This window comes from Nicotiana sylvestris, chromosome 2 (genome assembly GCF_000393655.2).
Source record: "Nicotiana sylvestris chromosome 2, ASM39365v2, whole genome shotgun sequence".
Lineage (NCBI taxonomy): Eukaryota > Viridiplantae > Streptophyta > Magnoliopsida > Solanales > Solanaceae > Nicotiana > Nicotiana sylvestris.
In genome coordinates, this window is record NC_091058.1 from 48,324,019 (window position 1) to 48,337,436 (window position 13,418).

Below are 13,418 nucleotides of genomic sequence, written 5' to 3' on the forward strand. Positions count from 1 at the left end.
GTGGTATAATGTCAAACATTTGGGGATTTGCCCAAATGGAAACAGAGTAATATAAATATAAAGAGTGCTTAGATTTGGAATAATCTTTTCGTTTACTTTTAGAGTAGTTATTTAAGTGACTGACTCTATCTCTATGTATGATGATGAAATTGCATTCCTTGTCATGAGCGATATCTGTCATGTTTGGATTTTCAATTTCTAACTGTTTTAATTCTCAAACAAGGAATTGGATACAGATTAAAAAAAATCTAAGACAATTCTGCCGGAGAATTAAGTGTTGCACTGGTAGATTTATTTGTAGTGCTGCTTCATGGTTTGGATATTGGAGTGGTATTATGCTGCAAATGGTTTTTGAAAGTTGGCAAGTAACGTGTGAAATATTCAAATGCCCTAGTTGTGAAGATGGCAACTGGATTATTCCACGGATTTTTTTGAAAACTACAAAAAATTGTTTTCTTTCTTTGGGTCACGTGCATCACTACCTCAATTTGTCATTGTCTATTAACGCCGGCAAAAATTTAAATAATTTCTGTAGTAGGAGCTAGGAAAAAGCTCTGACTTTTGTTTTTTTGGTCAACTGTAAAGATGGCCTAGAACAATCCTTCGTACATACTACACAGTACACATATATAATATTGTTACCATTCTTAAAAAAGAAGGAACTCAACAGGGTTGAGCGAGTCAATGGAGTATGAACATGTGTATATATTTTACGAGCACACTTACAATTTCAGATCGATCTCTATACGTTTGCTATCTAAACAACTTCTCTTAGAAAATAACTCATTAATCGATGGGAGAAGCAAGCTCGAGAAAGATAGGTAGCACATTGAAAGTTCCTAGCGTTCAAGAGCTGGTAAAGCAACAAATAGCCGTTCCGCTGCGGTATATTCGTGATGATATCGAAATGCCTATGACATCATCCATTTTGCCTCAAGTTCCAGTCATTGACATGGAAAAACTGCTGGCCATTCAGAGGCTTCATTTTGCTTGCATAGACTGGGGATTTTTCCGGGTACATATATTTCAATGATCAAATGCTTTCTCATTTTAAGATTTTAAGAAATGGTCTAAATGGTTAGTGATCAGAAGTGCGGATTCAGGATTTTAAATTTTTGGGTTCTGGACTCATATGTTGAGGATTTTAAGATGGAAAAGTCTTAAAAAGAGGGTGATGAAAAATGGAGGAAAAATGAAATTTTTGAGTAAAATTTTAAGTTTCCCTCTCTTGAAACATTGTCCCATATTGGAAGAGGAAAAGACTTTTGGTGGGTATATATACAATTGCTCTTCTTGTAGCTTTTAAAGAGTTAAGAAGAAGGCAAACCTTGCGCCGTCGTCGTCGTCGCTCGCTCGGCTACGGCTACGGCTTCGGCCAAATGATTGATTGATTAATTTTTTGGACCAAATTTATTTGTTAATAGTAAATATTAACGTAATATTATCCTTGTTTGTAACGGATGTTTTCCAATCCGTGGATAGAATTCAAGTGTCCCACCAGGTCGGCCAAGTGCAAATTCCATTGTCCATTGGCAGCCTAGTGCTCCATGAGCAAGTGCTCCTTCCACCATGTCAAGTGCTTCCTCCATAACAGCCTAGTGATTGCTCCACCATGAGTGGTGGATGATCATTCTCCTAATAGCTAACTGCACTATAAATATGTGCAGTAGCTGTTAGAGCTGTCACACCTCCTTTTTCACTACACCCCTCGAAAAGGAGTGTATAAGGGAGTTTTTCCAATTTAAGTGATAATTGAAACGTGATTACTTTATTTAAAATTCAGAGTCTCCACTTGGGATAATTTATGGTGTCCCAAGTCACCGGTTCAAATCCCAAATCGAGGAAAAGGATTGACTCTGTATTACAGTCCGCGAGCACAGAAATTCGGGTAAGGAATTCTGTTAACCCGGGAGAAGGTGTTAGGCATTCCCGGATTCCGTGGTTCTAACACGGTCGCTCAACTGTTATAACTGGCATATTATCTGATTTTAATACATGTTTTAGCCTAGGGTATAATTTTAACTTTGAAACTACTTTTATTTAATATTTTTAGGAAGATTCAATGTCACATAAAACGCGTTGTGAACCACGTCACATAAATGCACCTGTAGTTCGCAACACATGTTATCTAACATTGTTAAGATTTGGATTTGGGTCATATAAATGCGCACCCGAGTTTAGGAAGGTAAATTATTAAAATAGCATGCCTAAAGCAACTACGCACTTTCAAATGTGCGAGGGCCATGGAGAATTCAACAAAATAGCACGCCTCAATTTCTAAGGATTAAAATATCAATTACACAAGATGCCATGCATTTCAAGATTTTGTTTGGCATGGCGCACCTCATGATTTAATTGGTGAAATCTAATTGACTAAGGGCAAGAATTACCACTACTTTTGGACTAAAAATGTGGACCAACTTTAACTAACAGACCAACGTGAGAGAGGACGAGGAGATGGCATGATGATTAGGAAATAATGCAAAGGAGCCTTGGACTCGAATAACTGGCCCTACAAGAAGGAAGTAACCCAAGTCTCATTCGAAGGAGGTTGTCAAGCTTGGGCCCAGGAATGAGCCCAAATTCAGAACCTCGCTGTTTCTGAGTGAAAGACTCAGTATCGAGTCCCCCACAACGCACAAGGCCAATGCATTCGAATTCGAATTTACCAATCATATTGCTTTAAGAAAACCAAAACAATTAATGATTGTCCTTTAAACAAACACCAGAATACATCTATCATCACTTTCCTTTTATGCAAGAGACACAATCTAAGCCTCAACTCATTCTTGTTATCCAACATCTAATACCATCATAACTTTAACCAACAGCGTGCATAACCTCAAGGTGACAGAAAACGAAAGACATCTACTACTCTATACTACTAACAGGAGGTCATATTTCAGCCTTTACTGGGCAAAGCTAAAAATCAGAAATCTACACCAAACGAACCACTGATTTTAGCTGAACTAGCACATATTCAACACCTACAACTTGACTGGAAATATTTCAATTCTAGCTCGTGTAAACCAAAGAAGCTAAACTCATAATTCATCCACTAGTACAAACCAGATTCAAGAGGCAAGGATAGAGATGAGCAAACAAGGCAAAGAAGTCCAATATTGACTACATAGTTTGATGAAAAAACATAAGAGAACAACACTTAATAAACTAACATATTCCATATTTCAATTACATCCTATTCATTGATAGATATACTAATCAGAATCTTTCTAGAAAAAAACTAAGTGTTACATGCTATGCATATGATTGAAAGTAGGAGAAATGAAGCTCAATAACAATAGCCTCAAATTTCATTAGCTTTTCCAGATCCACACTTCAAATTATACTCAAGTGACATCCATAGTGCTGAAAAATACCTGGAAATGAAAGGGGAAACAAGAGAAGTGCAGAAATCAGTAGGCAATAAACAGCAGGACAACAACGAAACAATGTTTGAAATCGGCCAAAACCTATGAATTCGAATTGAAACGGCAAACTAGATATTACTCCACACAAAACCAGCTCAAACCCCACTTTCGAAACCCCAAAATCAAACCATATTCAACCCAAGTGCAGAATTAGAGTTTTCAAAAGATTCAAACTAATGAAGACGGTCAGAATTTCAAATCACTCAGAATTGTGAACAATTTCCCATAAGGAATGCAGAGAAATCAGCGTGTTCCCAAAGTTTTCAGTTGTTTCAGTTTTGCAGAATTTTCCTTCTCTAATCCTTTCAGGTCTACCTTGAATATCAAGGTAGAGTGCCTTTATAGGCCAGGCATTTTGGGCAGCCCTAATGGTTTAATTTTGCACCTAAAACCTTTTCCAATTCTCATTCTAGCTCAGATACCCCTATCTTAATTATTAGAATTTCAAAACAGCCCCCAACCCTACTTCCTAGAAGCTTTCCAGGCAGTTACAAAAGATTCCTTGCCCCAATTTCCTAAATTACCCTTAACAGCCCTGTTATTTATCCCTAAAACCAACTCGGGTCAAGTTGACCTAGGACCCAAACCCTGGCCTGCCAATTGGGCCAACCTTTCTTCTTTGGGCCTTTGAACTTTCAGAACCCAATCAAATTAAAGATAAGCAAACAAAGGAAATATTTGTGTGATTTCAAACTCAGAACTGAACTAACAAATGATGATTTTTTCCTTAAGCTAAAATACCAAATTGAAAGTAACACTAATTTACCAGTTTATTAACAATCTAATCCTGAACTATTTATCAGAAAAAAATTAACATAAAATCAAGAAGAAAACAAAGGACATTAGCTAAGATTGAAAAGAAGAATTGGAGAAATGGGAATAAATACGCAAACACACACAGAACAAACTGTCCCTAAAGGGGAAACTAAACTCGACATTGATTTCACTCAAAGCATGCTAGAGCAAGAAGAAAAAGCAAAGGCGAGGCAGAAAGACAAACAAAAAACGAAGAAAGAAAGAACAGACTTACCGATTTAAACTTGAAAACACCGGGCAATTCTGATTTAGTCTCGAAATAGTATAAATCGTCTGTTCTTTGTTAAGAACACACGAAGAACATCATTCTGAGACGAACCAGGCTTGGAACACTCGGGGGAACTGGAGGGATGACCTTGCATGGATGACCCTGACTTTGACCTCTAGAACTCGAACCCTAGATTTAAGATTCGGAAGGTTTTGGAGGTCTTTGAAAGAAACTGAATGAGGATTTGATATGAGGGGAGTGAGGTGGTTATAGGGTGTAATTTTGGGAGGGATTGGAGGAGGCGCCGCCACCCTAAGGTGGTGGGGGAATGGTGGCGGCGGATTAAGGTTCTAGTCTCTGAAGAGAGAGGGGGTGTGAGAGAGACGATTGGGAGGGGGGGGGGTTAGAGGTTCGGAAATATAAATACTATCGACCCTCCATCCCCCCCACTTCACGACCGTTGGATCAAGGAAAGTTAACGGTTGAGATCTACTCAACACAAAACGGGGTCGTTTGGATTGTAAGGGGGTGGACCGGGTAATTGGGAGCGGGCCTGGGCTAATCTGGACGGGCATGGGGGAGAATGACTTGGGCCTGGGTAGTCTACTTAAATTCGGCCCAAATCTGTCTTTACACTCTTTGTTTCTCTTTTTTTTCAATTTTTTCTAACTTCTTTTAATTTAAAACTAAGAAAAGTAAACCTAAATTAATTCCTAATCACATTATGCTATCACATTAAATTAATTAACTCTACTTATCAATTAACACAATTAATTAAAAATCAAATAAAAGGAAAACTACCAAAGTTCAACAATTAAAATGAAAAATGCAAAAATAAACTATTTTTATGATTTTTCCCATTTTTATAAAACATCTAATTTGTTGATTAATCTTAAAAATGTAGAATTAAATCCTTAATGCAAATGCAACATATTTTTTTTTGTATTTTTTATTAATTAAATAAAGTAAACATGCACAAATAAATGCAAACAATTGACAGAAAATGCCACAAAAATTCACAAAATTGCAAATAATGGAAAAAATTATTTTGTTTTGAACTTATGGGAGTAATTCATATAGGGAAAAAATCGCGTGCTCACAGCTGCCCCTCTTTGCTCGGAAACACGAAGAGTTTTCGTGCAAAGATAAAGTGAGCGGATACGAGCGATTTTTTCCCGTTTGAATAATCCGTGGGAAGAATATTTGAAAGATTTGACCGCACCCTACTTCCGAGGTTGCCTACATATCCTTGACTATAAAGAAATCAGGTCAGTGTAGTTCGGGAAGTTTTGGTAACTGGGACTACCATGAGCTGTGATTTTGCTGTTGCTGCTACTGCCTACTGAACCCCTTATTACACCATGCCAAAATAAAAGAAGCTAGACTAAACTATGATCTATGAGTTACAAGCGATCCTATCTATATCTTTAAATGTGATCTTGCAGCTCTTGTTGCCATGTTGACTTGTATTCTCCCGGTGAAATTCCTTTGTTGTCGACTGGAATTATAATCTGAGATGTTTTCCCTTTCTTCAGGTGGACGTCTGACTGCTGAACTTTGAACTGTATTCCCGTGCTTTCCAGGTGGGCGCCTAACTGATGAACTTGAACTGTATTCCCGTGCTCTCCAGGAGGGCGCCTGATTGCTGAACTTGAATTGTATTCCCGTGCTCTCCAGGTGTGCGCCTGATTACTGAACTTGAATTGTATTCCCGTGCTCTCCAGGTGGGCGCCTGACTGCTGAACTTGAATTGTATTCCCGTGCTCTCCAGGTGGGAGCCTGATTTCAACAAAAATAGACAAAATAAAGAAAATTTTCTGCCCTAGTTTGGTAGCTGGGCACATATGTGAGTGTTAAACTGAATCATGTTACCAAATATTACTAAGAATTTGAAAGCTAGGTCCCGTTATCTAGGAGGGTCCTGACAGCTCCTAGTTACCCGACAATTTTAAATCTAAATTATATCTCCTAAAGGTATTACTTTCGCTACATCTTGTTATCTAAGCCGATCTTTAGACTATACCCCATTATCCAGGAGGATCCTGACAACTCTTAATTAAACGATAATTTTAAATCTAAGTTATATCTTCTGAAGATAAGAAAGTATTAAAGCTACATCCCATTATCCAGGAGGGTCCTGAAAACTCCTAGCTGAATTATGTTTTCTAAAGGTATGACTTCCGCTAAATCTTGTTATCTAAGAAGGTCTTATAACTACATCCCATTATCCAGGAAGGTCCTGCAAATCAAAAAGTCAAGTTTTATCTTAAGAATGACTATTTACGGCTAAATTATATTACCCTACACCAAAACTACGCTAAATTTTGTTATCCAATGGAAATTTTAAAGCTAGGTCCCATTATTCAGGAGGGTCCTGACAATTCTTAATTAAATCCTATCTCAAATTTGCAAACTTTGAAACTAACTTATATTCCTTTGTGGTACATTTATGTTAGATTATGCTACTCATGATTGTTTTGAATTTTAAACTAGGTCCCATTTTCCAGGAGGGTCCTGAAAATTTTCAGTCAAACCTGTCTGATGCTTGCCTTTCCTTACGGTAGGTTTCTCCGAAACAATCAAAATTTCCTACCCCTGTTTTAATAAAAGAAAAATCTTATTAGTTTAAATTGTGGTGATTAGTTTGTGGCATTTTTGCTGAAAATGACCTCCTCGCTGTAGTGCTTTGTTTTGACTGAATTCTCTTGAACTGACCAAGAACCGCTTGACTTCCCGACTGACTTTCAAACCCCATGACATTGGATGACTCGGGTTTTCTATACCCAAACCGTTGTGTTACATCTCTGCCCCATCTGTTTGAACCTCTGCATTCCCCACGAAATTACCAAACCATTTCAATGATGGAACTTCCTCTGACCTTTTATTCCCCATTTCACATCATACTATCTCTAGCAATGCCTTGGCTGCCCTATGCCTTGTGCAACTTTGGAAGTTGGGAGTAAGCTTTGAAATTCCTTCTTATTTGCTTAAACAGAACTGACATTGGGAACATCTTAGAGAAATAAACCCCGAAGAAATGAAACGCAATGACTTTCAGAGTCAAGGATAAGAAAAATCCAAAACTGGAAGACTATCTGAAGGGGAAAAAGAAAAGAGACTTATATGAGTGGAGCAGCTGACACCAATGATCATGACATGCATTTCGGATTAATCAGCCCAATTTGTCCAACCAATCAACTTTCAGTTGCCGTACTTTGTTGCCCCGGAGTTTCCATAACCTGACTTCTTCGCCAAAACCTTGACCTTGTTCAGCCCGCGGTGCCCTGAAGGGTTCTCACTGACAAGCCTCTCTCATTTGTTCATCTCTCAACTCACTTTCGCCTTACGGTGCCCGTGAGAGTTTTCACCAATAAGACTCTCTCATTTTTGATTTTTCTCAGCTCTCGTCGCCTTATGGTGCCCTTGAGGGTTTTCACCAATAAGACTCTCTCATTTTTCATTTTCTTACTTGGACCAGAGTGTTGCCCCTGATATGAATCACCTCTCCTTGCTTGACTTGGCATTTCTCGAAGACTGATCGGAAGGTCTTTCTTTGGACCATAATGTGGGCTTTTGGATAAGGTTAGAAAAATGGGTATCAAAGGCTCAAAAAAATTCAAATGGGTTCAAAATTATAACTTTTGGAATCCGATTTCTTGCAACAACCACAACTTCTGCCCCAGTTTCTTTGCTTGGGGACTTTTGGATTTTGTTTTGATGGGACCGAACCGTGAGGCTGCCTACGTATCCTTTAAAAGGAATCAGGCCGAACGTAGTTCATGTCATAGAAACTGCTTTGCTGTTGTGATTTTCTCTTTCTTTTCTTTCTATTTTTACTTTCTTTTTCTCTTCTTTGTTGTTTTGTTATATTCTTTTCTTCTTGTTTTTCTCTTTTTTTTTCTTTTTCTTTTTCTTTTTCTTTTTCTTTCTCTTTTCATTTTTTCTTTTCTCTCTTTTCCTTTATTTGTCTTTCACGCTTGTGTTTCTGATCTTTGCTATTGATTCCAAAAGAGGGGTATGAAAATAAATAAACAAGGCTCAAAGGGGGGAACAAAGGATAAAGTGTTTAGATAGCAGAACGAAATGCCTTCGTCATTCCAATCTTCAAAATATGCCAAGTACAAACAAATACAATTTAAACAAAGAAATCATACATAATATCTCTTGACCGCATCGGAATTGATGGCCATTTCTACACACTTGCCTTCTATGTCTGTTAAATACAAAGCACCATTGGACAACACTCTAGCTACGATGAACGGCCCCTGCCAATTTGGGGCGAACTTGCCTTTCGCTTCAACCTGATGAGGAAGGATACGTTTCAATACTAACTGACCCACTTCAAACTTCTATGGACGCACCTTCTTGTTATATGCTCTTGTCATTCTCTGTTGATACAACTGACCATGACAAACTGCTGCTAATCTCTTCTCATCAATTAAACTCAACTGTTCCAAGCGAGTTTTGACCCACTCATCGTCATCAATTACGGCCTCAACGACAATCCGAAGGGACGGGATTTCAACTTCCATGGGTATCACTGCCTCAGTTCCATATACCAACAAATAAGGAGTTGCCCCTACTGAAGTACGAACAGTAGTGCGATAACCCAGCAATGCAAAAGGCAGCTTTTCATGCCACTGTCTAGAACCCTCCACCATTTTCTGAAGTATCTTCTTTATATTCTTGTTGGCTGCCTTGACTGCTCCATTTGCCTTGGGGCAATATGGGGTGGAATTGCGATGCGTGATCTTAAACTATTGACATACCTCTTTCATCAAATGACTGTTGAGATTAGCACCATTATCTGTGATGATTACCTTCGGGATCCCGAACCGGCAAATGATATTCGAGTGCACAAAATCAACCACTGCTTTCTTGGTCACGGACTTGAAAGTTTTAGCTTCAACCCACTTGGTGAAATAATCAATGGCCACCAGAATAAACCTGTGCCCATTGGACGCTGCTGGCTCGATTGGTTCAATGACATCCATGCCCTACGCAACAAAAGGCCATGATGTAGACATTGTGTGCAATTCAGATGGTGGAGAATGAATCAAATCTCCATGCACTTGGCACTGATGACATTTGCGCACAAAACTGATACAATCTTGCTCCATAGTGAGCCAATAATAACCTGCTCCGAGAATCTTCTTTGCTAGCACGTACCCATACATGTGTGGTCCACAGACTCCAGAATGTACTTCGGTCATGATAGTTGTGGCCTGTCTAGCATCTATGCATCTCAAAAATTCAAGATCCGGAGTCCTTTTGTACAAAACCCCTCCGCTGAAGAAAAATTTGTTTGCCAAACGCCAAATTGTTCTCTTTTGATCGCCTGTGGCTTGTACCGGATACACCCCCATCCTGATATATTCCTTGATATCATGAAACCAAGGCTCTCCATCAAGTTCTTCTTCTACCACATTACAGTAAGCATGCTGATCATGGACCTGAATATGCAACGGGTTAACATAAGCCTTATCTGGATGATGTAACATTGATGCCAAGGTAGCTAAAGCATTAGCAACTTTGTTATGGATCCTTGGAATATGCCTGAACTCCACTGATCAAAACCGTTGACAAAGATCATGCAAACATTGCCGGTATGGTATGAGTTTCAAATCTCGTGTTTCCCATTCCCCTTGAATATGGTGTACTAGAAGGTACGAGTCCCCCAAGACCAGAACTTCCTGGATAACCATATCTGCAGCTAACCTCAAGCCCAAAATGCATGCCTCATATTCAGCCATGTTGTTAGTACAGTAGAAACGAAGCTGAGCCGTAACAGGGTACTAATGTCCTGTTTCAGAAATCAAATACAGCTCCTATCCCAATGCCTTTCATGTTAGCAGCTCCATCAAAAAAAGTTTCCAACTTGGCTCTCCAACTTGTTCCAACTCATCAAGGTGCATTACCTCTTCATCAGGGAAATAAGTCTTCAAGGGTTCATATTCCTCATCTACTGGGTTCTCAGCCAAATGGTCGGCCAATGCCTGGGCTTTCATTGCAGTCCGGGTTACATAGATGATGTCAAACTCTGTAAGCAAAATCTGCCACTTTGCGAGCCTCCCCGTGGGCATAGGCTTCTGAAAGATATACTTTAATGGATCCAAACGAGAGATGAGGTAAGTAGTGTAAGATGACAAATAATGCTTCAACTTCTGTGCCACCCAAGTTAGGGCGCAATATGTCCTTTCCAGGTGAGTGTACTTAACCTCGTAAGATGTGAACTTCTTGCTGAGATAATAGATGGCCTGCTCTTTCCTGCCGGTGATATCATGCTGACCCAACACGCAACCGAATGAATTATCCAAAACTGTCAAATACAGAATCAAAGGTCTCCCCGGTTCTGGTGGCACCAACACAGGTGGGTTCGACAAATACCCCTTTATCTTATCAAATGCTTCTTCACACTCATCTGTCCACTTGACCGCAACATCTTTCTTCAACAGTTTGAAGTTAGGCTCACAAGTTGTCGTAAGCTGAGCAATAAACCTGCTGATGTAATTCAACCTCCCTAATAGACTCATCACCCCAGTCTTGTTCCTTGGGGGTGGCAACTCTTGGATAGCTTTGATATTTGACGGGTCCAATTTAATACCTCGACGGCTGACTATGAATCCCAACAAATTTCCAGATGGAACACCGAATGCGCATTTTGCAGGATTGAGCTTAAGATTGTACCTGCAAAGCCTTTGGAAGAAATTTCTCAAATCCTTGACATGGTCAGACTACTTTCTAGACTTTATGATCACATCATCCACATAAACCTTGATCTCCTTGTGTATCATGTCATGGCATATGGTTGTCATTGGCCTCATGTAAGTTGCCCCAACATTTTTCAAACCGAAAGGCATGACCCTGTAGCAGTACGTTCCCCATGGCGTGACGAATGCCGTCTTCTCTGCATCTTCCTCATCCATTAGGATCTGATGATAGCCCGCATAGCAATCCACAAAGGACCCAATCTCATGTTTGGCGCAATTGTCAATCAGAATTTGGATATTTGACAGTGAAAAGTTGTCCTTGGGGCTCACCTTGTTGAGATCACGATAATCAACACACACCTTAGTCTTGCCATCCTTCTTTGGCACAAGTACTACATTGGCTAATCAAGTGGGATACCGAGTGACCCGAATGACTTTTGCATCAAACTGCTTGGTGACCTCTTCTTTGATTTCATACTCATATCAGTCTTAAATTTCCTCAGCTTCTGCTTGATAGGAGGGAATGCCGGGTTAGTGGGCAATTTGTGAACCACCAAGTCAGTGCTTAGACCCGGCATGTCGTCATACGACCATGCAAAAATATCTTTGTACTCAAACAGTGCTTTAATTATCTCCTCCCTGAGTTGAGGTTCAAGATGGATACTTATCTTAGTTTCTCTGATATTATCTGGGTCTCCTAAGTTGATTGCTTCTATATCACTAAGGTTAGACTTGGGTTTTTCTTCAAAATGGCTTAATTCTTTATTAATCTCTTCAAAGGCCTCATCCTCATCATATTCTGATTCGGCATCACACTCTATTTCTTGAATTACTATTTCAGAATTAGATTGGTTTTTAAGACTGGGCCGGAGATTCCTCATGTATGTCATGTCATTAAAACAGGCATAAAAAGAACTGTACAAGGAAGAAAAGAAAAACAAAAATAAAACTATCAGGAAGGAAGAAGGGAAATTGCATTTCATTGAAATTAAAGATAACAAGGTTTATACATCCAAATGGACGGAACATAGAATCTGAATTACAACCCTGGAATAATCCAGATAAACTGAAAGAAAATCAAATCAAACTACCAAAACTCCTTCCTGGTGGGGAGATGAGTAGCTTCCCAATTGTTAATCTTTGCACTGGGCCCAACAAATTTCACATCCGCCTTGCTAGAACCCTCTCCAGGTTCCACCATGTTTACCTCGTCGAATAACTTCTCAAACCTTTCGAGCAACTCCTTATCACAACCACAGACCTGGAAACTGTTGTTACTGGGCGTTTCTTGGCACCAGGCCTGACAAATGATCTGGAGAGCCGTGGGATGGGCTTTGGGAGGACCCAGACCCTCTGTTTCAACTTTCTAGCTCTTTTCACGTCCGCGACTGTGGGCTTAAACCCTAAACCAAATGTATCCAAGTTTTTGGGGAGAGACACCGACTGTACGATACCTTGCAGAGATGCACCCAAACCCTTTCCCGGTATAAAACCATTTTTAACATTTCAACGGCTACCATGACTGATGCAGCAGCTACCCTCAGAGTTGGAACACACTTCTCTTCTGGAATTTTCTTTACCGATACCGTGTCAAAAACCTGATAAACCCATGGCCCCTTGTCGTCTTCAAATTCTATGAACGGAACAATGGCGTCACTGGGAACACACAAATTATCTTCGTAGTGCACAACAATTTCCTGTCTATCCCATTCAAACTTGACCATTTGATACAGAGTAGACGGGACTGCTTTGGCAGCATGAATCCAGGGTCGACCCAATAGCAGATTGTAAGAAACAGCCACATCGCGCACTTGGAATTTCATGGTAAATTCAACTGGCCCTATTGTAAGCTCAAGCACTATGTACCCGACTGAATCTTTCCCTCCACCGTCGAATCCCCGTAACGCGGATACTGTTCTTGTGAATTCTTTCATCATCCACCTTCAACTTGTTCAGAGTGGAGAGAGGGCAAATGTTCGCACTAGAACCATTGTCGACTAGTACCCGAGTAACCACGGAATCTTCGCATTTCACCATAAGATAGAGGGCTCTATTGTGCTCAGTACCCTCCACGGGCAACTCATCATCAGAAAAAGCGACTCTGTTACCTCAAATATCTTGTTATCTATCTTTTCCAAGTGTTTTACTGAGATTTTGTCAGGAACGTGGGCCTCATTCAGGATCTTCATCAAAGCCCGACGATGCTTGTCTGAATGAATCAATAATGACAATAGTGAAATCTGAGCAGGTGTC

The 13,418-nt window shown here is 39.8% G+C and overlaps 1 pseudogene; it reads left to right on the forward strand.

The window, feature by feature from the left end:
* Positions 1 to 765: 765 nt before the first annotated feature.
* The window catches only part of LOC104210122 (protein SRG1-like), a 48,308-nt pseudogene continuing 35,655 nt past the window's right edge, over positions 766 to 13,418 (forward strand).